The sequence below is a fragment of the Emys orbicularis genome, chromosome 3 (genome assembly GCF_028017835.1).
Source record: "Emys orbicularis isolate rEmyOrb1 chromosome 3, rEmyOrb1.hap1, whole genome shotgun sequence".
Taxonomy (NCBI): domain Eukaryota; kingdom Metazoa; phylum Chordata; order Testudines; family Emydidae; genus Emys; species Emys orbicularis.
This window is the reverse complement of record NC_088685.1, coordinates 98,754,281-98,778,436: the sequence shown is the minus strand read 5'-3', so window position 1 is coordinate 98,778,436 and position 24,156 is coordinate 98,754,281. Positions and strand designations below refer to the sequence as shown.

The window sequence follows — 24,156 nt, the reverse complement described above, 5'->3', positions numbered from 1 at the left end:
GTATTCCGTATTCCATGTAAGCATCCTAGGAAATTTAAGACTGTCAGCTGAAAATTAAGTAAAATTTGTCAAACTTCTGCTACCAGAGTGTTCTGCTAAAAGTCTGTAATCCTGGCTGGGCGATTGGAGGCAGGAGAGAAAGGGTTAACCACCAGATAAAAGTTTGGAAATCAGCCTAGACATTAAACAATAGTTTGGCTTGAATTTTAAAATATCCAACCCCCTCCAAGCCCTGATTTGAGTAACAGCCACCTCCTTAGATTGCCAGTAAGGACTGATTGTCTGTGAGCCCCAGGCACTGTTAACTTTTCTTGGGACACTTTGTGGAATCTACAGAATGATTTTCTTGGGATCCAGAGGAGAGGGATGCCATGAAAAAGAGAGCTATGACCGAGTTTTCTGAGTAGTGGGGGAGAGAGATAAACACAGCCATTCCCATCCAGGCATGGACTTGAGGGACACCATTCAGGTCATGGTCTGCCCTATTAACTAATAGATAGTAAATCTAAAACACAGAAAATACTTTGTGTAACTATGACTAATAGTAATAGACATATTTATTAGTCTTCACTGGTTGCCTGTCCATAGTATGTAATATGGAAATTTTTAAAAAATTGCTAGAGGAAAACCGGGATCCTTATTTCTGAAGAATTCATTTGCTTCTGCTACTTATTCCCTACCTAAAATGACAGTCCCTCAATTGTGATTTCATAATCAGTTTTGATGTCAGAAAAAGTATTAAGACATCAGGTACGGAATTAAATAACAGGAGCAGATGAACTCTTAAAGAAAGATTCAATTTTCATGCTACTATCCTTAATAATAAAATTGGGGGCGAGTAGAGAGAGAGCAAAGAATAGAAAGAAGAGTGAAGCTATCTAGGCAAAACAGTCTCTAAACAGATTTTCAAAGTTTTCCACCAGGCATCAACAGGGCTGCAAGTACTATATCAGGTGTGATGGAATGGGTGGGGAATTCTTCCTTGTTGTGGTTGTCCTAGTGGAGAAGATAGGGAAAGGGGCTTCATACATCTTCTCCCTTGCCTACCTGGGAAGGGGCTGGGCTAGCACAGCCAGAGGCACTGCAAACCCTAAAGAAGGCATGGCTGAGTGTGGTGGGGCCATGCTCATATCGCCCCTTGTACATCTGCTGGAGGTTGGTGTTGATGGGAGCCCATACTGCACCTCTTAAAAAAAGGTATGAAAACTGCTTCTTACCAAAGGCATGATCCATGCCTCAGCTTTCTGCAGGCAGAATGCCCCCAACTAATGCTGGCAGGGTGCCCTGCCGCATCTTCATCTATCATCTCAACTCTGGCTCTGAAAGCCACAAAAAAGGACCCATATCTTTGTGCTTCTAAACATATTTCAAAAACAAATGTGAAATCTTTAGTCATATTTTCTTTGTTTGGGGCTATTTATTTTTACCTGCAAATACAGTAACTACGTCTAGATAAAATCCTTAGAATAACCCCCCACCCACTTTTTGACAACTTTTTGCCATTTAATTATTGCGCTTCCACTGGTAGAAAATATTGGCATATAGGCATGAGCTATTGCTGTACCTTGCATACACGGCTTTTAAAAAAATTAACCTTTAAAACAAACTCAGGTTTTCATATGAAAGAAATCCAACTAACCTAAATCCCAGGGGGACCTAACAGTGTCACTTTACTGTACTTGTAACCACACTTATCATACGTTTAACTTCACAGAGGTCACAAATTGAACTCTGCACAAAAATATTTTTATATATATGTTTATCATTTCCCACCACCACCACCCTCATTTCTCCCTGAAGAAACCAACGTTTTCTTCTCTGTGCATGAATTAGGGACACTAATACTTGTCCCGTTTGCTCCAGCAGAGGTCCCAGGCACCTAGTAAATATCAGGTGGTGGAGTCCAGCCAGGCAGTTTCTAGGCAACTTCTTCATCCCATGGCAGAATAGGCAATCACTCTTTTTTTGAGTCAAATAGTATTTCAGGCTCAAAGAAAAAAGGCAGCCAGCATCTGTCCTTTGAACTTGGACATTTGCTTAATGCTGAGAAGATACATTCATGTTCTCAGGTTTTTCTGTAGTGCCCATTTGCCCAAAAGCTGGTGGCTCGAGCATTTGAGAATTCTAAGATGTTAATACCATTTGTTAATTTGTGGCATGTGCTGAATAGCATTTGCAGGAAGGGGAAAAATGGGGGCGGAGAGGGAGCCATCCACAAATCCAACATACATGGACAGTAGCAAAATAACAAGAAGCAAAATAAAAGTATATAGAAAATGATTATTAATAAAGAACAATGAGAATGAATGTTCAGAGAAAAAAAGCAGTAAAAGAGATCAGCTACAAAAAAAGATTTTAGCAAAGAACTACCGACTCCTTTATGCTTCTCTCCGTGAATTTATACTTAATTCCTGAGTTCCCTGGAAGATTATTCTGATTTTTCTTTTCAGTGCTGTGAGATCCTTAAAAATGTGCAAGGTCACTTTTTGATGGTATTTTGGTAAGCGAGAATGAGTGCTAAAAGAAAATGATGCTAAAAGAGCAACTATCATCCTAGTAGCCTTGAGGAATTACACTGGTCTACAATTTTTGAGAAGTCATCTGCTTCAGAGATAAAATGTGCTATTTATTATGTACTTTGATGTGCTGAATTCAAATATGACAATTAAAACAACTGATTGGCTACTGTTTCTAAGATATTTAAGTTTTTACATTTTATGTCTATGTATATTGTGTAGATAGTAGAGTTTTAATCATAAATTGTAAACCTAGGTCTTCTCATGTGTTTATGGTTGCTTTACATGATAATATTTCACCTGTCCTGTTTATGTAACACTTTAAAAATCAGCAAAAGGGTTATATAAATAAAATTTATTATGAAACAAAAGGCAAAAAACTATTATGTACATAGTTGAGTCCTATTCAGTGTCTACTCGGCGCTTCTTGGCTTGTCTCTTGTATTCATTAAATGGAGCATCTCTTGTCACTGTCCAGCAATAGTCTGCAAGCATTGATGGGCTCCATTTGCCCTGATAGCGTTTCTCCATTGTTGCAATGTCCTGGTGAAATCGCTCGCCGTGCTCGTCGCTCAGTGCTGTGCAGTTCGGTGGAAAAAAATCTAGATGAGAGTGCAAAAAATGTATCTTTAGTGACATGTTGCAACCAAGGCTTTTGTATGCCTTGAGGAGGTTTTCCACCAACAACCTGTAGTTGTCTGCCTTGTTGTTTCCGAGAAAATTTATTGCCACTACTGGAAGGCTTTCCATGCCGTCTTTTCCTTGCCACGCAGTGCATGGTCACATGCATCATCTCGAAGAAGTTCACGAATCTGAGGACCAACAAAGACACCTTCCTTTATCTTAGCTTCACTTAACCTTGGAAATTTTCCACGGAGGTACTTGAAAGCTGCTTGTGTTTTGTCAATGGCCTTGACAAAGTTCTTCATCAGACCCAGCTTGATGTGTAAGGGTGGTAACAAAATCTTCCTTGATTCAACAAGTGGTGGATGCTGAACACTTTTCCTCCCAGGCTCCAATGCCTGTCGGAGTGGCCAATCTTTCTTGATGTAGTGGGAATCTCTTGCACGACTATCCCATTCACAGAGAAAACAGCAGTACTTTGTGTATCCAGTCTGCAGACCAAGCAAGAGAGCAACAACCTTCAAATCGCCACAAAGCTGCCACTGATGTTGGTCATAGTTTATGCACCTCAAAAGTTGTTTCATGTTGTCATAGGTTTCCTTCATATGGACTGCATGACCAACTGGAATTGATGGCAAAACATTGCCATTATGCAGTAAAACAGCTTTAAGACTCGTCTTCGATGAATCAGTGAACAGTCTCCACTCATCTGGATCGTGAACGATGTTGAGGGCTGCCATCACACCATCGATGTTGTTGCAGGCTACAAGATCACCTTCCATGAAGAAGAATGGGACAAGATCCTTTTGACGGTCACGGAACATGGAAACCCTAACATCACCTGCCAGGAGATTCCACTGCTGTAGTCTGGAGCCCAACAGCTCTGCCTTACTCTTGGGTAGTTCCAAATCCCTGACAAGGTCATTCAGTTCACCTTGTGTTATGAGGTGTGGTTCAGAGGAGGAGGATGGGAGAAAATGTGGGTCCTGTGACATTGATGGTTCAGGACCAGAAGTTTCATCCTCTTCCTCTTCTGACTCAAGTAAGAATGATTCTGGTGCATCAGGAACCGGCAGTCCTTCTCCGTGGGGTACTGGGCATATAGCTGATGGAATGTTTGGATAATGCACAGTCCACTTTTTCTTCTTTGACACACCTTTCCCAACTGGAGGCACCATGCAGAAGTAACAATTGCTGGTATGATCTGTTGGCTCTCTCCAAATCATTGGCACTGCAAAAGCCATAGATTTCCTTTTCCTGTTCAACCACTGGCGAAGATTTGTTGCACAAGTGTTGCAGCATATGTGTGGGGCCCACCTCTTGTCCTGATCTCCAATTTTGCAGCCAAAATAAAGGTGATAGGCTTTCTTAACCATAGTGGTTATACTGCGCTTTTGTGATGCAAAAGTCACTTCACCACAAACATAGCAGAAGTTATCTGCACTGTTCACACAAGTACGAGGCATCTCTGCTCACTTTGGCTAAACAGAAATGTGTCCCTTTGCAAAATCAAACCCTGACAAATAAGAGAGCACGACACTGTATGATTTCTAGAGCTGATATAGGGCAATTTGTTCAGCAGAGTCATGTAAGCTTCGTTATGATTGCATCATCCATGACTTCTAGGAATAACATGATGCAATTCATATCATGTATGACGCAATACCAGCTTCAGACTGCATCATTCATTGTTTTGCCTAAAAAGCAAGTACTGTCCAAACCCAGTCATAGATTTATTCATAGATCCAGTCAAAGATGTATTTTAGTCATTTCTGGTTTAAATTGAGATCCCTTCCCTTTATAACTCACTTATCCTCCGCCATTCCCAAGTCAAGGGTCGTATATACTGACCCAATAGCATATCTTGAAAACTAGAGCCAATCAACAATTTTAAGCATCATTTTCGTTCTCAGTGATCCAGAATTAGTAAAGTTTGACTACATTTATTTCAGAAGCATTTTGGCTGTAGAGCAGTGTTATAGTAGAATATTACTCCTGCAACCGAGTAAATATCTGTGTAAAAGGAGAAAGAGTCCAAGGAAAAAGCCAATAAAATGCTGGGCTGTGTACGCAGAAGTATCATATCTGGGTGCTGTAATGTACTATAAACAGTACTTTCTATGGGTCTGTTCCTGCTCCCAATGAGAGCTAGACCAGGTTCTATATAGCTTTGTCTGTACTCGGCTTTTCTGCAGAAAATCTCCCACCATTGCTATCACCCATTCAACTCTCTGGGCAGTAGCAGTGGTACTTGGTGCTTGAAGCCTTCAAGGATTGATTTAATCAAGGAAAGTTAAAGGCATTAAATAATGATAGCTTAGCTAAACTACGAATAAGGAGTGGATGCATGATTGCAGTCCATAAGTATTTGAAGAGCGTGAACACACAGGGGCGAGATGAAATGATCCAACCATAACACTAGAGGTAATGGGATGAAACAGAGTTAATGGCTGAATCTCAGGAAACATTTCTTATCAGTGAGCTCCTGTTTAGAATGTGAAACTGCACAATCTCCATTAGGATGTGGTACAATACCCATCCTCTGAGTCATCCTAAAAGAGACACACAGAATTTAAGAATATAGAAAGTAGAGAGCAATCCTGCTTTGCCCAAGGTAAGCATGTGGGAGACATGGGAAAGGGGGAAGATGGATAAGCTGACATAACATGTCTTTTCTATCTCTAGGTTCTAGGATGTCATTATAGCAGGTTGCAGCGATACTGGCATGTGGAGGGGATGATTTCATTGTATGTCTGTGGGGGTATCGTCATACCTACTGTTAAAATAACAGGAGTACTTGTGGCACCTTAGAGACTAACAAATTTATTAGAGCATAAGCTTTCGTGGGCTACAACCCACTTCTTCGGATGCATATAGTGGGTTGTAGCCCACGAAAGCTTATGCTCTAATAAATTTGTTAGTCTCTAAGGTGCCACAAGTACTCCTGTTATTTTTGCGGATACAGACTAACACGGCTGCTACTCTGATACCTACTGTTGGCTGTTTCAAATGGAAGTGGGAGGGTTTGTTTATGAATTCTTTCAGCTCCTTTTTTTTTTTTTTTCTAGATCCCTGTAATTTAAGAGTCTTCTGCCGCCACTTCTCTCCCCCAACCCAGTCCCCATCTTGATTCCTGTATGTTTCTTCTCTGTCACCTTGTTCTTTCCGCTCTCTTGCAGGGGGTAGCTGGGGCTGTGTGTGGGCACAGGGGTAGGTCAGGGTGCATGCAGGGGGTAGCTAGGGGCTGTGTACGGGCACAGGTAGCTCAGGGTGCAGGCAGGGGGTAGCTAGAGGCTTTGTGCAGGCAGGGGGTAGCTAGGGAATGCACAGACAGGGGAGTAGCTCAGGGGGCAGGCAAGGGGTATCTAGGGGCTGTGTGCGGGCAGGGGGGTAGCTCAGGTTGCAGGGAGAAGGATAGTTAGGGGCTGTGTGCCAGGAGGGCTCCCCCTGCGGTGGCTGCTCCCAGAGGGCTCTGCTGGCTCCGGAGCCAGGTACCCCCACCAGGGTGGCTCTTACTGGCTGGGTGAGCAATCAAAGAGAGCTGGGAGCTGAGGAGCAGCCGCAACCCCGGGCACCAGCAGCAGATGGGGGAATGCCACAGCTGCCCACCCCATGGCACCACCAGCCAGAGGAGCAGCTGCCCCGCACTGCCTGGCTCTGGCTTCCCACCTACAACGTGGCCTGAGGGGGGCTGAGGGAGAGGAGGAGGTGTGTGGGGGTGGAGCTGCCCCTGGACTACCCCACTCTGGGTAAGGCAGTGCAGTTTGGAGGGCCAACACCCTTGTGCCCCCCCAACTCTGCCCATGGGCTCAGGGCTTCTGTCCATGGGGAGCACCGGGGCTCGGGGCTTCAGTGGGGGAGGAGAGGCAGACTAGGGCGCCCGGCTTCAGCCCTGTGCTGCTCCCAGCTTCAAGGGATGCTAGCTTCAGCCCCGCACCACTTCCAGGGCAGAGCTGCTGATTGCAGCCCCGTGCCACTCCCAGGGCTCCCGGCTTCAGCCCCATGGGGGGTGCCAGGGCTTGGGGCACCTGGTTTCAGCCGTAGGGCCCTGCGGCCCCCCGAAAGGGCTCGTGGCCCCGTGGGGGCTGCAGACCCCCGGTTGAGAACCACTGAGTTAAAGGACAGGGTCATTTGAGAATGTACTTGGTTTTGAGGCAAAACCTTAGCAGAACATCTAAGCCTATTTTAATAGCCTTTTACATCTAATCAAAGTATTTTTTCATTATCAGAGCACTTTATAAAAATTAAATTAATCTTCTGCACCTCTCTCAGGGAGATAACGGAGGCCTGGTCTACGCTACACAGTTATGTCGATGCAAGGCAGCTTATGTCGACCTAGTTGTGCATGTGTCTCCCACCGCTGTGAGCACCCCATTGCTCCAACATAGTAACATCACCTTCCCAAGCGGCGTAGAGCCATGGTCAATGTACTTAAGTCCATGCAGTGCAAGTGTAAACACTGCATTAGTTATGTCAAACCTAACTGTCCCCCAGCACCTGTCCTCCAGTGTCCCCCACTGACCCACTCTGGTCACCATTTTGAACTGCACTGCCCAGTGGTCAAGCAGGCCAGAAGTCCCTGTCCCCCCTTTAAAGCCCCACAAATTTTTGAAATTCCTTTTCTTGATGGCCTGGCTTGGTGAGCACACCTAGCAGCTCTCCATGGTTAAGTGCAACTGCCCAGCTGATCATGCCAGCTACACACTCCAGACACACTCCTGCCTGGAGTAGACTGGAGATATTGGATCTCCTGGGCCAATGGGGAGAAGAGGCTGTGCAGGCACAACTCCGATCCAACCAGAGAAATGTGGACATCTATGAGCAGATTACAAAGGGATGCAGAAGAAGGGCTAAGACAGGGACCAGCAGCAGTGCTGGGTGAAAGACAGGGAGCTGCAGCAGGCATACCAGAAGGCCAGGGTGGACAAGAAGTGATCCTGTGCTGAGCTGCAGACCTGTTGCTTTTACAAAGAGCTGCATACCATACTCGGTGGAGACACTCCACCCCCACCCCAACAGCACTCTGAGTCACAGGTCCCTGCTGTGAAGAGTGAGGAGGAAGAGATTGTGGAGGCGGAAGAGGAGAAGTATGGGGGACAGACGATCAGGGGATCCTGCTGTGCCTCAAGCCAGGACCGTTTTTTGACTCCACTGCAGTCCAGGCTGATGCAGGGGAAGGAACCTGGGGTAAATGTGTAGGTAAATTTTCAGTTACAGGGATGGCACCCCCAAAGCAGCAGGACACATCTTTTGACTTTTCATGACTTTATTCATGCTAGAAGAGGTAGTGGTACAATCAAGAAAGGCAGAGTTGCTATCTGCTTTTCATTCTCCTCTAGAGTTGGGGGGGGGAGGGGCGGGGGCAAGCAGAGCAGTTTGTTTATGTACACAGGGATGTGTGTACTAGATCCTGAGAGATCTTGATGAAACTTTCATGAAGTACTCTGCAGTCCTCTGCCGAAGGTGTCTACGGAGGTCTGCCTTCTTTCTTCCTCTGTGGCAGGACACTTTTCTGTGCCACTCAGTGATACCTGCAGCAGGCATCATTGCAGTACACAAGCTAGCAGCATATGGGCTCGGCCATTTTGGGATGCCAGTGGCTCCTGTGCTCTCTCTGCCTTTGTGACCCTCAGGAGTGAGATATCAGCTAAAATCACCACCACATGTGGAAAATGGGGCCAGTATTCAGTGCCATTGCCCTCAATTATTAGCAGGGGCAGCTCCAGGCACCAGCGCACCAAGCGTGTGCCTGGGGCGGCAAGCTGCGGGGGGTAGCCTGCCGGTCGCCATGAGGGTGGCAGTGAGGTCGCCTTCAGCAGCAAGCCTGCGGGAGGTCCGCCGGTCCCGCGGCTTCGGCGGCGGGTACGCTGAAGGCGCGGGACCGGTGGACCTCCCGCAGGCATGCCGCCGAAGGCCGCCTCACCGCCGTGCTTGGGGCAGCAAAATACATAGAGCCGCCCCTGATAATTAGACTCATACAACCAAGCAATTCCCTCCTCATTTCCCCTACCCTTGGTGGGCCATACTCACCATGGCTAATGCCATGACTGCCACCATGCACAAGCACTCCCAAGCAAAAGTGAGTCTGTAGTGCTTAATACTTGAGGGGAGCGACTTCAAAATCTTAAGTTTCACTTTCTGTAGTGAATGCACTGACAATGGTACCTCTGTGTTTTATCTTTAGCTGCTGCCACTGCAGCCTTCACCACCACACAATGCCTGAGCCAGATAAGGAGGAAAAAGAAGAGGACTTGGGATAACATGTTCAGCAAGATCCTGCAAGCCAGTGCTACATCGGACCATGAACATGAACACTGCGATCAGCCTGAAGAAGGAAAGAGTGGTGAGGAGACAGGAGTCCCAGCAGGAAAAGGAGAGGGAGATGCACCAGGACACAATGGGGCTTCTCAAGCAATAAGCACAGATGCTGCAGACTCTGGTGGACCTGCAGATTCAACAATTGAGTGCTTGCCTCCCTCTGCAGCCCACTAAGAACTCAATATTGGGATCTCTGTATACATTCCACATAGCATCGGGGTCACTGCACTACCCCTACCACTCCACTCCAATCACATCTTCACATACACTAACCTGTGAAAGCCATGATTGGTGTACGTGTAGCTAAAATGGACATAATGTTCTTTCCCCTTCATAAGTTCTGTTCTCTTAATTTATTAGGGTATTTGTTTTAAAATCACAGGTTTTTTTGCACTGATTCTGTTACAGAATAAAATTCTATTTGGAGCACAATTCATCTTTATTAGTACACAACATATGCCGCCGAGCGCTCAGCAGTTCTGAAAATAACTAATTACCTCTTACTGCACAATGTCACACAACTAATAGGTTTCAGAGTAGGATCATTCACAAACAAAATTAATAGGTGCATTGACAATGTTACATTCCTACATGTACAGCAATCACCACACAATTCCTACCAGGCTACAAAAGTGCAAGGCCAAGTAGAGCACACTACAACACACACTATTCTGGCTTGCTCTTAAAATGGTCTTTCAAAGCCTTCCTAAGCCTTTGAGCTCTTCTCATAGCTCTTGTTCAAATTCAGCCGCTCCACCTCCGCCCTCCACCCTGGTGGAAACATTTCCCCCTTTGCTTTACATACATTATGCCAGACACAGCAGGCAGCGATAACCATTGGGATATTTTTCCCACTGAGTTCCAATGTTGTGAGTAAACAACTCCAGCAACCCTTCAAACAATCAAAAGCACATTCAACTGTCATTCTGCACCTGCTGAGCCAATAGCTGAATTGTTCTTTGGTGCTGTCAAGGTGGCTGGTATATGGCATCATGAGTAAAGGGTAGATTGGGTCCCTCAGGATCACTATTGGCATTTCAACATTCCCAATGGTAATCTGCCGATTGGGAAAGAAAGTCTCTGCTTGTAGTTTTCTGAACAGTCCTGCGTTCTTAAAAATGCAAGTGTCATGCACCTTTCCTGAGCAGCCCACACTGATATCGGTGAAGCATCCCAGTGATCCACCAATGCTTGCATAACCATAGAAAAGTAGCCAGGATGTGATTAATGGCCCTGCACACTTGCATCACAACAGCCCCCACGGTGGATTTCCTGACTCCAAACTGATTCTTGATTGACCAGTAGCAATCTGGTGTTGCAGGTGTCTACAGTGCGATAGCCATTTGCTTCTCCACCGTCAGAGCAGCTCTCATGTTGGTGTTCCTGCACTGGAGGACTGGGGCAAGCTCGGCGTTAGGGTGTCCAGATGTCCTAATTTTACAGGGACAGTCCCGATTTTGGGGGCTTTTTCTTATATACGTACCTATTACCCCTCACCTCCTGTCCCGATTTTTCACACTTGCTATCTGATCATCCTACTCGGCATAGAGATCTAGGAATATGGCCTTGCACATCTGAAAGTTCTGCAGCCACTTCTGGTCATCTCAAACCTGCATTATAGTGCGATCCCACCAGTCAGTGCTTGTTTCTCACCCAGGAGCGGTGCTCCACCACCTGCAGCTGCTCTGTGAACACCACCAACAGCCCTGAATTGGTTCTCGCTCTGTCCAACAGCACTCAATCGGTTCTTGCAGCTCTTCAAATATTCCAGGATTGTGCGCCCTGTGCTTGCAACGCTCATAACAATAGTGCAGAGCGGCGCAGGCTCCATGCGTCTGTCAGAGATGGTGGACAGTGAGGAGGACAGAGCAGGTTTGTAGGATTTTGAAAAAAGTGAAAATTATAGGATACAGGTACCCTTATGGGATGGAGACAGTTGCAAACAGGGAAGTTGACCCCAGGCTCCCAGTCACCCTGGCATGACTCGTTTTGGCCCCATTACGTAAAAGACAGTGCGCTGGATGGTAGTGAGTTGCACATGGGATTCCTACCCATGGTGTACTGCACTCTGCATTGATACAAGCACTTCTGGTGAGGAAATGCACTGCCAGTACAAGGAGCCAAGTATACACGTGCACAAATGATGTACCAACTATGACGGCTGTATGCCAACGTAACTTGTGTAGATATAAGTTTGTAGTGTAGACATGGCCTAAGTATGAACCCCATTTTACTGATGAGGAAGCTAAAGCAGGAAGTTAAAGTCTTGTCCACACCAGCCTCCTTCTGGCAAACATTTCCCACCGTTGTTACAATTAGTACAGGTGAAAGCATGAGCACTAGCCTAAACAAGGCTTTTGCCGCTATAGATGTTTAAGCCCACTTTATCGAACCTGCTCAGAGCAGGTGTAACTGAAATGGCATTGAGAATGCCAGTTGCTGCTGCATATTGGATAAAAATTTTAAAAGCACCTAGGCTCTTAAGTCACTTGAATGTCAATAAAATTTAGGTTTCTAGGTGCCCAAGTTTCTTTTGAAAATGGGACTTAGGAGCCTAAGCCAAAACCACTTAGGTGCTTTTGAAAATTGTAATCCTTTGTCTACTCTACCACTGGATGCAATGGTAGGAATACTAAAGATTCACTGGTGTGAACAATATTGGGAAATGTTTGTCAAAACCCAAGCGTACAGAAGGTCCCAATCCTGCACTTGTGCATGTGCTTAATTTTAAGTGCCTGAATAGTGCCATCAAGATCAATAGGACAGCTCAGATGCTTAAATTTAAGCAGGCTTAAGTGACTTGCCCAAAAACATAGAAATAAGATAAGAGCTGAGATTGGAACTCAAGATGGCTTTGTCTAATACTGTTTAAGATTCAAAGGTCTCACTTTGCTAACTAGGCAATTTAGAGAATTTGCTCACTAGCATCCACTCACATCACAGAGAGGAAACTTTTCATGAGACCACACACTGGAAGTCAGTTTCATACTGTGTGTTTTTCAGAGACAGCATTACTCCCAGATTACAGCAACCTTGAGGTGGGGAGTCAAAGGGGGAAAAAATACATGAACTAAAAGATTAATATTAGAAAATAATAGTTATAGAACAACATGTACCAGAAAAACATTGGCGTATGGAAGGGGAAACAAACAGGCAATTCTAAATTAAAGATATTTAAAGCATTTTTAAAGCAATTGTAAAAGTTAACCTAAAACTCTGAGTTCAAAGGGACACATGAAAAAAGCATCTTAAGTAAAAGCCTGTTGAAGTGGAGGAAAACATTTACCGGATGAACCAAACCCAACTGTCCCCTACATGCAAATACCTCACAGAACAGGAAAGAAAACAGGCATCAAGAACTGCTTGGTTTGAGGCTGGAGGATTTAATGCAGTTTAAAAGCCATAGACAATTGACTGCATTGGGAAAGTACAATTTCATTCATTTTCCTATCCATTACACCACAGAGCTAGTAAAGATGTAATGATATAGGGGAGGAGAGCCACTCATGGGTGTCTTACTAATGCAGAAAAGTATCATAGTGCAATTATGTAGGTATCCACAGCCTCTCAGCTTCAAATTACTTTGAACTCAGTCCTTGGGGAGATGTGTAGCATAGCTTTCTTGTGCACTGGGTTTTTCTCATTCAATATTACTGTTTCATACGCTTGCCAAGTTCACTTTGGATCAATATAAAAAAACTGCAGTCACCATACACCCAGATAGTGTTATCTAGCTCCCACTTCAGCTACAAACTTCAAGTGAAAACCACCACTCATGTAAAGCAGTGCAGCTAAATAGATTGGTCTTGCTTACTCCTGCCAGCGTGTCAGGCCGAAAGGCTCAGATAGAAAAATTTCAGATGGAACAGTCAGGAAATTCCAAAGTTAAAGGTTCCTACGGCTGAGGTAACTTACTGTGTTGCCTCTGAGTGTATTTTATAGTGTACACGTAACAATACGAACAGTAACATATGAAGTTATATAATGAAACACCACCAAAAAAAGAATACCACATTTGTACAACTAGGATGAGTTTGCAATGTTGTACAAAACAGTCATTTCTCAACTTCCTGCCTTTGGGGGCTTAATTTCTTAGCGGTAGCTTTGCATTTAATTTCTCCTTTGCGGGAACCTCCCTGCAAAAAGCAGCTCTCTGGCTTTAGCTTCTGCCCTCCCCTTTGCTAGCCAATTCACTCCTGAGCCCTCTCCCTCCCTCCCTTCCACTAGTTCAGAAGACAGTGGTCAACAACATGTGGACAAGGGGGATCCAGTGAATACAGTGTACTTGGATTTCCAGAAAGCCCTTAACAAAGTCCATCACCAAAGGGTCTTAACCAAAGTAAGCAGTCATGGGATAAGAAGGAAGGTACTCTCATGGATCAGTATCTGGTTGAAAGTCAGGAGACAAAGGATAGGAATAAATGGTCAGTTTTCAGAATGGAGAGAGATAAATAGCAGGGTCCCCCAAAGATCTGTATGCGGACGAGTGCTATTCAAAATATTCATAAATGATCTGCAAAAAGGGGCAAACAGTGAGGTAGCAAAGTTTGCAGACGATATTAAATTACTAAAAATAGTTAAGTCCAAAACTGACTGCAAAGGGCTACACAGGAATCTCACTGAAGTGGGTGACTGGGGAACAAAATGGCAGATGAAATTCAAGGTTGATAAATGCAAAGTAATGCACTTTGGAAAACATAATCCCAACTATCCATACAAAACAAGGGGGTCTAACTTAGCTGTTACCACTCAAGAAAGAGATCTTGGCGCTATCATGAATAATTCTCTGAATTGTACATCTATCTGCTCCATGTCCAGCAGCAATCAAAAAAGCGAACAGAATGTTAAGAACCATTAGGAAAGGGATAGTTAAGCAGACAGAAAATATCATAATGCCACTATATAAATCCGTTTTACACCCACACCTTCTGGTAGTCCCATCTCAAAAAAAGATGCATTAGAATTTAAAAAAGTACAGAGAAGGGCAACAAAAACGATGAGGAGAGATTAAAAAGGCTGTGACTGTCAGTTTAGAAAAGAGATGACTAAGGGGCAATATTATAGAGTTCTATAAAATCATGAATGGTGTGGAGAAAGTGAATAAGGAAGTATTTACCCCTTCACATAACGCAAAAGCCAGGGGTCACCCAATGAAGTTAATAGACAGCAGTGTTAAAACAACCAAAAGGAAGTACTTCTTCACAAAATGCAGTCAACCTATCAAACTCGTTGTTGTGAAGGCCAAAGTACAACTGGGTTAAAAAAAGAATTAGATAAATTCATGGATGATAGGTCCCTCAGTGGCTATTAGCTAAAATGGTCAGGAACGCAACCCCATACTCTGGGTGTCCCTAAACCTCAAATTGCCAGAAGCTGGGACTAGACAACAGGGGATGGATCATTTGATACTGCCCTGTTCTGTTCATTCCCTCTGAAGCATCTGGCACCAGTCACTGTCAGAAGGTCTGACCCAGTATGGCCATGCTGATGTCTCTAGCTGGGTGAGATACATGTGAAAAGTAGGGCAGGCTTCTTTTCCCTCTGTGATTAAACACAAATTTCCTGTTGGTCCAGCCTTCATCTATCATCATTAAGACTAAGATTTTGTCACAGATATTTTTAGTAAAAGTCACGGACAGGTCACGGGCAATAAAGAAAAAATCACTGAAGCCTGTGACCTGTCCCTGACTTTTACTAAAAATATCCCTGACAAAATGGGGAGCTCAGCTGCGGGGTCCCCACACCACCTTCAGAGGTTGGGCAGCTGCAGGGGCGACTCTGAGTTCTGGGGGCCCCAACCGCCTGTGGGGGCTCAGAGCTCTGGGGTACCCCCAGCACCCGCAGCAGCCAGGACCTTTGAAGGTCCCACGGCGCCCACGGCGGCTCAGAACTCCAGGGGTCCCACTGCCTCTGGTGGCTCAGAGCTCTGGGGTACCTCCGCCACCCGCGGTGGCCAGGAGATTCAGGGTATCCCTGCCCCCCACGCTGGCCAGAAGCTGCGGCCCCGCTGCCCGCGGCAGCTTGGAGCTGTGGAGGGTCCTGTCGCCCAGAGTGGCCGGGAGCTGCGCAGGTGGCCCCCGCTGCCAGGCGCTATGACCCCACCGCCCACGGTGGCTGGGAGCTCTAGAGGGCCCCCGGCTCCCACGGCCCTGGGGAACTGCGGGGTTCCCCCACCGCAGCGGGCAGACCCTGCAGCTCCTGGTCAAAAAGACTGAATTCATGGAGGTAGCTGGAAGTTAAAGATTCTGTGACTTCCGCAACCTCCGTGAAAAAATCATAGCCTTAATCATCATTTAGAAAACAGTATATTTGCAGTTCATAGAAGAAGAATAAAGTGACCTCCTGCGGACTGCCAACAAGAGTGCAATACATCAGCCCAATGGTTTGAAAGATTGGGTGATAAAAAGCATTTCAGATTAAGGTGGAAGAAGGGCTGATAGGACTCAACCTCTACAGTCCCCAAATAGCTGGGTGTTTCTGCTAAAGTAATCAGCAGTCAAATAGTTAACAATGTTTGATATTTAAAATATTAGAATTTTAGGGGTCATGTTTCACTGAGCAGGAGCCATCCTCACCTCTTAAAGCATTTGCTTCAGTTTGTCTGTCTGTAGATTTAGGAAGACATTGCACCAAATTATTTTATACATATTCTGACTCCCTTGCTATGATTTACAGAATCAAAATGTTCTAAGCCTTGGTCTGATGGACAGTACACTGACCATTCTTTATTCATTATATTTGTTATTTAAGTCTTGGTGAGTTTAATTATGTGCATATAAAATATTAGGCTGCCTAACAAATCAGCCAAGAACCCAAGAAACCACCTGGAGTGAAGACGTAATTAGTGTACTGAAAGACCTGCTGTTAGGGGATGTTTACCCAGACATCACAATAGAAGGTGCATGCTTTTGAAAGACATCAAGGTGTTAATAATACGTAAGATGAACTGTTTTTTATATAAAAGCTTACCTATTCATCTTAAAATAATTAGCTTCAAATAATTGTTTGAAATGGGCAGTTTCTTTGAAATGTTCGTTGTAATCCTTGATTATTTGCAGGGAATTATGAGGTTGTGAATTAGAAACCTAAATATGATGTGAAAAATGTGTGAATGAACAGATGACGTCAACGTCCAGTATATTGTTAAGGATTTTTAGCACATCAGGATTTTTCAGGAACTATAAAACATAGAGACTCAGGTTACACAACACACTGATCCTGGATGCAACCTGATGAGAGTCACAGCACACTCACAAAGGCTAGGACTCTAGAAAACTGTCAGCTTAGGAGCTGGGAACAAAGCTTTTCCCAGGACATAAAGCAATCTTCTTGCTTAACTTATACTGTAATTTAAATGTGGGTCCCATCATGTCCCTTTGCCACAGTACTTAAATATGAGTTCCATCACCTCTATTTTTCACAGTATTTAGTCTAACTGCTCATATTGTGCTTGAAAGATGGGGCAAAAAAGCTGGCATAGGCCAGTGTGATCATAGGGTGAGATGCAAGGCCCTGAGGGTGCTCAGTCTGTTTACACAGAGGAATGGAAATTATGCTTCAGTATCTTGTGGGTCAATGTTCTCTAAATCTTACGACATTTAGCATTGTTTGTGGTTTTGCCTATCTGAGAAAGAATGAGCGACTGTTGTAAGGGTTGCTTATGTTTTAAAACACGAAGAGATTTACATCCAATCTGCTTTTAACAGAAAGCAAATCAGTCAAAACCATATGCAAATTCTTCGGTACATTTATATGTGCATGGAGCTTTTAGTTACATTTATTAATACTCATACCTGCAAATGTAAAAATCCATTCAACGAAGGGAAAACCCTGGCCCTCTCCATAGGCATAGGGTCCCAGTAGGCAGCTGAACTGCTAGGGTTCCATTGTGCGGAGGAGGAGGTGTGACATGGAGAGACTTAGGCCTTGTCTACACTGCCACTTTACAGCGCTGAAACTTTCTCGCTCAGGGCTGTGAAAAAACACCCCCCTGAGCGCTGAAGTTTCAGTGCTGTAAAGCGCCAGTGTAGACAGTGCACCAGCGGTGGGAGCCACGTTCCCAGTGCTGGTAGATACTCCCCTCGGGGGGGTGGGGTTTTTGTAGCGCTGGAGAGCTCTCTCCCAGCGCTGGTGCCACGGCAACACTTTAACGTTGCTAGTGAAGACATACCCTTACACAGGGTATGCACGCATCCAGTGCCCAGTCCTGCAGGCTCCCAGAATGTTGTCACATAAAGAGATTTGGGGGTGGGGCAGAAGGGCTAAGGATCTGCCTCTTTATGGATCCATCATCCCCTACATAATGAGGGTGCAGGATTGCAGTAGCAGCCACTGAACAGCTCTGCTGCTATACTGCAGCCTTGGGTGGAGGATGATTCCTTCATCTCCAGCCCCATCTAGAAACCTCCGCTACCCCCAGTCCAGCTAGTTGGGCTACATTCTACGGAACAATTTGCCCCACTAGGGCTTGATTTTCAGAGGTGCTGAGTATCTGCAACTTCCACTGGCTACAATTAAGGATGGTGAGTGCTCAGTACTTCAGAAAGTCAGGTAGTCAAGGAGTGGCATACGAGTGGCAGAATCAAACCTTTTATGGTTAGATCTGCTATAGAAAGCAGGCCTTTTGCAGGGGCAGTTTATGTTGGTTTTGTTTTTTAAATGTACCTCACCTTTTTCAGGTCAAATTATGAGAAGCACTTTATTAAATTATGCCCTCAGCTTCTTATCAGTGTTAAACCTGCTGCCTATTAATTTCATTTGGTGACCCCTAGTTCTTGTATTATGGGAACAAGTAAATAACTTTTCCTTATCTGTTTTCTCCACATCACTCATGATTTTATATACCTCTATCATATCCCCCCTTAGTCTCCTCTTTTCCAAGCTGAAAAGTCCTAGCCTCTTTAATCTCTCCTCATATGGGACCTGTTCCAAACCCCTAATCATTTTAGTTGCCCTTCTCTGAACCTTTTCTAATGCCAGTATATCTTTTTTGAGATGAGGAGACCACATCTGTACGCAGTATTCAAGATGTGGGCGTACCATCGATTTATATAAGGGCAATAATATATTCTCCATCTTATTCTCTATCCCCTTTTTAATGATTCCTAACATCCTGTTTGCTTTTTTGACCGCCTCTGCACACTGCGTGGACGTCTTCAGAGAACTATCCACGATGACTCCAAGATCTTTTTCCTGATTAGTTGTAGCTAAATTAGCCCTCATCATATTGTATGTATAGTTGGGATTATTTTTCCCAATGTGCATTATTTTACATTTATCCACATTAAATTTCATTTGCCATTTTGTTGCCCAATCACTTAGTTTTGTGAGATCTTTTTGAAGTTCTTCACAGTCTGCTTTGGTCCTATCTTGAGCAGTTTAGTATCATCTGCAAACTTTCCTCTCTCCCCCTCCCCCCATGCCAGGAAACGGCTATTTGGGAGGTGCAGGGAGGGAGGGGGAGGCGCTGATGGATGGGGCTGCTGGTGGGCGGGAGGTGCTGGGAGCGGGGTGGGGTGGGGTGGGGAGCTGATGGGGGGGCTGCTGACGTATTTCTGTGGCTCTTTGGCAATGTACATTGGTAAATTCTGGCTCCTTCTGAGGCTCAGGTTGGCCACCCCTGTAATAAACTGTGCAGTCTTCTCCCCAAGGATGTGGTGGCAGCTCCCTAGCCTGGGACATTTCATAATAAACCAATCAAAACATTAGAAAATGTACTGTGGGGAACAACCCTGCACTGGGAGAGGTCTTAGGTAAACTAAAAGGAACTTTTCATTTCCACTTTCTGATTCTTTCCTACAGAATCAAAAGGTGCAACAGTTATTCCTTTTTGGTTCTGATACGTCACCTACTGGCCTCTAACAGTAACAGCAAGATAACATCATATTCCTTCTTCATATATACTACTCTAAGATTTCTCATTCCCATGTCATATTTGGAACCTCTTCCGAAGATAGAAAATGTCAAAATCAATTCCTTCTAAGAACCATCTCCTCCTCGAAATCAAACAGAAAAGCAACAGTGCCTAGTTAATATGCATCTCCACACCCTTAAGAAGCTGCATTACACTCATCCTAATGTAACAAGTGGCATTTGTTGAGTCAGTGAAATTGTGCTGACAGAAAATATTACATATTACACAAATCTATTAAGGGGACTGACATTCAAAGTGCAAGAATGAGAAAGTCACTGTCAGCATTTACAAATTAACATAGGCATGCAGATGTACATGCTTGCAATGAAGATTCATGGAGTCTAAGTAATGATTTATAGTGAGATATAGTGCTCCTCCTCCTTCTCCCCAATAACAGTAAATAAAGAAGGCTTTATGACCCTGTAAACCATGAAAGGGAGATTATAAAGAGGACAAATTTCTGCTAGACTGACACACTTGACCTTTCTAGACTCAAAGCACTTGTGATAAAACTTCCATTAAGCCATGTTATATATTATGCATCCACAATCACATTAGCACACTGATGAGGCAAACTGCAGTGCTGTTAATACAGCTAATACATTTCTTTCTTTTCCACAGAAGCACAAAGGTGTACTGGAAAAGCATAAACTATTACTGAGAAATAATCTCAGAAGTACCACTCAGAAACCATTAAATGTTAAAGGTCTAAAATGTAGAGTTAAATTATACGGATATTCCTCAAGTTAGCAGCAACAACAACCAAACAACAACAAAACATACAAATGTACCCAACACTAGATATATGGATAAGCAGAAGAACAAGAGAGAGTGAGGTTATTGGGTTTAGTCAAAGCACTTTAGCCTGTCTAGAGAATACTGGTCAAAACTACATTTAGACTGAATGAAGTATGGCACGGACACTCTCCATTAGCCTGCTTGTTAAGGAAGTCCTGTGATACTTCAAATAAGCATGTGAATTGTTTGCAGGATGTGTGTGTACATATTATTGATTGGGCAGAAAGTATCCCCTTATTGGTAGGGCCCTGTGTGTTCTGCCACTGCAGAATTCCCGAATTCACCCCTTCGTACAGAACTGCGCTCCGGGATCTAATTAGCTTTTTAATAAATAAATAAATAAATAAATAAATAAATAATGTGTATAGCCCTTATGGTTGTGGAGATTACTTTGAAAATGTTAACTAGCGTAAGGGCATGTCTACACTTAAAACGCTGCAGTGATGCAAATGCACCACTGTAGCACTTCAGTGAAACGCTACTATGCAGATGGGAGAGCTTCTTCTGTTGGTGTAGTTAATACATCTCCCTGAGAAGCGGTAGCTATGTTGACAGGAGAAGCCCTCCCCTCGACATAGCGCTGTCTACTCCGGGGGATAGGTTGTTATAACTGCGTCGCTCAGGGATGTGGATTTTTCACACCCCCGAACGACGTAGTAATACTGATGTAAGTTTATAGTGTAGACCTGGCCTCAGTGATTTGTCTGCTTGAGTTTGTAGAGCTTAAAACAAACTCTGAGAGATGTGAGCTGCCTCTTAGTTCAATTGATTAAATCTGTAACTTTAAGATGATCATTTCAATGTCAACATTGTTATCTACTACCTCATGTAGATCATTTTAGCAGCAACATCTAGCCATTGTGCTTGTCCCACAATCTCAATCTTCCCATGCCTCCCAGCTTCCCCTCCAACAACTTCTCCAACCTGAATAGGTAAAAATCTTTGGTATTCTGAAACTGTGAAGCTAGCATAAAATATACCTAATTTAGTATGAGGATTAATAATACAGGGACTACTGTATGGATTATATTAGTCATTTTTATATTTAATCTGATAACAAAACTCAATTTTCAAATGTATCTGAAGCTGCCCAAAGTTTTCCCCAGAGTGCTGCAGAATCCAGAGATCCTGAATTTGGGTGCAGCAGATAAACAGCTTTTCAAGTCACTTTTCAAGCACACCAGTCCATTTTAAACATCTCATCACATATGAGACAAATTTTGTTAATATAAATTCAATCTCTGCATTCTCAGGTTTCTTAGATTGAGATGCTAAAAGCTCTCCTTATAAAGGCTCAGGGGGCACATTTTTTGCTGGAAAGAACCAACGTGCAAAGACACTCTTAAGAGAAAATGATGGCAGGGAATGTGACAACAGAAGAGCCTTGAAGGAGTACAGGGAGAGAGGAGGGGAGCATCATGATGTTTACATTCCTAGCAACTTCATTTTTGTGTTTGTCATGTTTTTCCAAGAAAGTTCCAATAGTTCGTCAATGTTTCACAAAAACTCTGAAACACTAAAACAAATTCCAGCCATTTCACAAAACTCAGAACTTCTCCAGATTGTCATTCTCTATTAAAAATGCTCTTTTAAAGAAAGGGTTAAGATTTCATCTAAATCATTTTAAGTAGAAACACTTTTAATAACCACAGTATTTACTTTGGTGTCTTTCAATTATTTGTCAGTTATAAATACTTGCAAAAAGGTTTGCCAGAACAACTAAACAGAAGTAAGTTAACAGATTTATTCTTCAATCCAAACACTTCAGTGTTCTTATACTAAAGATACTATTGCAAATATAGTACATTGTTGATCTGAGGCAGTACTCAAGATAAACTGATGTACAATTTTTTTTAAACTTCTAAATTGTTGACCTCTTTGGGTCCAGCTCTGCCAACGCTTTACACACAAGGAATTTTGCTCAAGTGAGTGAAGTTACCAACAAGCAAAAGAGTTTACAGGATAGGGTCTTTAAAAAAAAAAAAGTCACAAATTACCACAGGAGAGCTTTGGTTAATGTACAACAGAGATTCTAAAACTGTTGACTAATCTGCACATGCTGCTCACAAGGCGCTAGCTCCTTTTTGGTTTCTGATTCTTTTATTACAATGCAGGATATTCAGAGTGAAGTGGGTTTTCATGAATGTGCAGGGCACAAATTGTAACAATATAGCATGTAACACAAAAGGGTCATGTCTTTATGATGTAAAATGTACAATATTCTTTTTTTTGAGACAGCTTTGTGACAGCAAGTCCTCACAAAACAGGACTGCTGTGATGCCATATACTGGCACTATAAATTAACCATTAGTTAATGGTTACTTTTTCTATCAAATTCCCAGTACAACATTTGGAAGATAAAATATATTATCATAAATCATATCTGAAATATATTTGTCCTGTGACTACAGGGATGTTAACAGGCCACTTCACCTTGAACGGTCCCTTAGAATATGTGCTACTTACGCTAAACTATCTGTTCAATCTTATATTTAGCTGTGACACTCTCAGTACCTTTCCCAGACCTGAGGAAGAGCTCTGTGTAGCTCAAAAGCTTCTCTCTCTCACCAACAGAAGTTAGTCCAATAAAAGATATTACCTCGCCCACCTTGTCTCTGAAATGATTTAGGTAGGGTGATCATACATCCTGTTTTGACCTGGACAGTCCCCTTTTTAACCTCTGTCCCAGACGTCATGACTTTTTTCACAAAAATAGGCATTTGTTTCGTTTGCTCTTGCCCTAAGGGGGTGCAGAGGAACGTTTGGGCAATAGCAAATGGGACAAATGCCAAGTTTTGCCAAAAAAGTTGTGACATCCGTGACTTCAGCTTGGGAGAGCAACAACACCAGGTGGTTCAGGCCAGCCCAGTGCAGTGGGGCTCAGGCAAGCGGCAACGCCAGGCGACGCGGGGCTGGCCTGAGCCGCCTGGCATTGCCGCTTACCCAGTGTCCCGTTTTCAGTTTAGGGAAATATGGTCACCCTAGATTCAGGGCATGTAACAAAATGTAATCCAGACCAACAGACTGGATGCTACATATAGACTCTGATCTTGCAAACACTTAGACAAGAGTTAAGCTTTATTTCAATAGGATTATTCACATGTGTAAAATTAATAAGTGATTGTGAGACCATGGACAATTTTTTTAAATCATTTATCAATGTCTCAGTGCTATATCTTCTCGAGACTGTGGGTGGATTGTTTTTAACACTTATTTCACAGCACTGCAAGTAGAACAGGATATAAATTTAAAAGCAACACACTTCTAGATTGCTATATATTCTGTTGTCAGTAGGCAAAAAACAAACAAACTGAAAAACAATATTGAATATACACCATCCATTTAAAAAATACAAACCACATGTCTAAAAATGTTTAAGCCTATTATATAGTTACAAACACCACCTAATATTTCCACAACTGAAAACAAAGAAAATTATTTCTATCTTTTCATTTGTTTACTTCATGATACTGACTGTACATTGTCTACAGTCAGTTTCCCCTGTTTGAATAATAAGAAACCAGTGATTGAAACACCACAAAAGTTGGCAGAAGGGAACTAGGCTATGTCTGCATTATGAACTAGGGGTGTGGTTTCCCTGCTCAAGTGACAGCTCTCATCGAGCAAACTTGGCTACACTTGCAGCTGTACAGCGCTGTAAGGTAAACCTGTCTTCGTGCAGCTGAGTAGGGAAAAGCGCTGCAGTCTGTCCACACTGCCAGCGCAGTGGTGTGGCCACACTTGTAACATTTGCAGCTGTGTTGGGAGCGGTGCATTATGGGCAGCTATCCCAGCATTCATGTGGCTGCAACATGCTTTTCAAAACGGGGGGGGGGGATTGTGACAGGGAGTGTGGGGGGAGAGAGAGTGCTTTTTGGAGCATGTCATCTCTCTATTTTGCAAGTTCCGAACTCCCGGCCCCCTGCTCATTCATTCACTCACTCAAAGCAAGCTTCAATCTGTTTACTTTTCTCTGTGGTACGAGCT

The 24,156-nt window shown here is 43.7% G+C and overlaps 1 protein-coding gene across 1 annotated transcript in view; it reads right to left on the bottom strand.

Annotated features, from left to right (window-relative positions):
* Positions 1-24,156, bottom strand: part of NCOA7 (nuclear receptor coactivator 7) — a 113,368-nt gene that overhangs the window by 54,796 nt on the left and 34,416 nt on the right. The window lies entirely within an intron of this gene.